The sequence below is a fragment of the Chelonia mydas genome, chromosome 4 (assembly GCF_015237465.2).
Source record: "Chelonia mydas isolate rCheMyd1 chromosome 4, rCheMyd1.pri.v2, whole genome shotgun sequence".
Taxonomy (NCBI): Eukaryota; Metazoa; Chordata; order Testudines; family Cheloniidae; genus Chelonia; species Chelonia mydas.
In genome coordinates, this window is record NC_057852.1 from 41,498,916 (window position 1) to 41,500,699 (window position 1,784).

At 39.7% G+C, this 1,784-nt stretch overlaps 1 pseudogene; it reads right to left on the reverse strand.

Moving 5' to 3' along the window:
* Nucleotides 1-708: 708 nt before the first annotated feature.
* On the reverse strand, nucleotides 709-1,171 carry LOC102947434 (annotated as a pseudogene).
* Between the last annotated feature and the right edge of the window lie 613 nt (nucleotides 1,172-1,784).

Sequence of the window (1,784 nt, forward strand, 5' to 3'; positions counted from 1 at the left end):
TTCATATCAGATACAACACACTAACAACTCAGATACATGATTCATAAAATGCTAATAATCAACCTTGCTAGATTTAGCCATGAACACCCAGGAATCATTTTTTATTAGACAAACAAAAAAAGACTGACTAAAGAATGTGCTTTTTGATGTGCAATGCTAGTGTAGTTGTGTTATATAGTTATGCAGTCAGGGCAGTTAAACTTCCAGATACTAGTAGCTAAAAGCAATGTCTTGCTTGGAAGCACTGATGTATGTTTTGGTTTACCTTCTAGTACTGTTAAAAATAGTAAAAATTGTCATCAACAGCCAGTTACTGTGCCATAAAATAAGTTGTTAGTGATAAAAATGTATAACTGCATGCAGCACCACTTAAACCTAACCAGGAAAGAGTCACAGGATAAATATGTAAGTAGGAGATTTCCATTAATAAATCATGAGAGAAACAAGTAGGTGATGTAATATCTTTTATTGGACCGACTTCTGTCGATGAGAGGTACAAGCTTTCGAGCTACACACACTCTTCTTCAGATCTGGGAGAAGAAATCGGTGTCCGAACTAAATACAAGTTGGGACAGATTATTAAGCATAAGAGGTAATGAATGGTGTAGGAGGCCACTTAAAATGGTGTAGGCAATAAGGGTTAGATTGTTATGCAAAAGGAATTTGAAGTGGGCAGTTAAGGGTTTGTTTTTTGTTCTGTTTTTTTCCGGATTAGACCATTTATTGTAACAAACAGATGAGTCCTTAAGATGAGCTGGATGCTGCAATGGCAGCCCTCTTGGGCTTAGGTGTTGTTCCTTCACGGAATCCATTCCTGAATCAACGGTAGACATTTTTCAGGTGCCTCATATGATCAGTACCAGTGGTGTTGCATCTTTTAGCCTTGGCAGTCCAGTTATACTTTCTTTTGCACTTTGCAGGGTATCCACATTTCCCACAGGTGGATTTCCGGAGATGGTATGCCTTGGATCTGCAGCGACTGCACAAAGTGTGGGTTTTACTGCGGTGCTTACCGAATGATGATGTTCTCTTAGTCATCTTCCTCCAGCCGTCCTGGGGGTAGGATGCAGAGAGTCACCTGCATTATGGGTTTTATGGTAAGGAGCCATGTAACCCCCCAAACTAGAACTAACTAAATGCCTGGTAAAAGAGAGTATGGGTGATCGGTGCATAGTGCCGCTCCCTTGTGCCACAGTTTAATAAAAGTTGCAGCCTTCCACTTAAGTCCATGCATGTATCTGTCCTCATTTCACTGCTGTCTACATCAAGGTGCCCCTTGCTAGTAGGGGATGTCTGTACTAGCTTTTTTGCAAATATTTTGTTACCATTACATCAGCAAAGAAGCTATTGTTGAGTGTTCCACACCACTGCTGACATTTTTACCATCAGGTTATCTGACCCTACTTTGTTCGCATAGTGATTAAAACACTGGTGGCTGCCTGTACCTTGCCTACACTAATGGTCCTGTTGTTACTACCCATGATGGAGCTGAGCCAGTGGCAGCAACTGGGGGAGAGTTTTGGTAAAACAATTCTACCATAGACAAAGCCTGAGCAAGTGTTGCTTTTACAGGAGCAGCACCCAAAAATATGAAAAGCATAAGGTTAATATATAAGGTAATAAAGACCGATAAATATTGGGGTACTGTGATGTTGCACTATGTACGTTTTATAAAAATATGCTTATCAGTGAGAATATGATGTAACTGGAATATACTTTATGCAAAAGGTTTCTTGTAAGGTATCATAACAAAGGTTATAAACTACTGAATATATTCCTCCTAT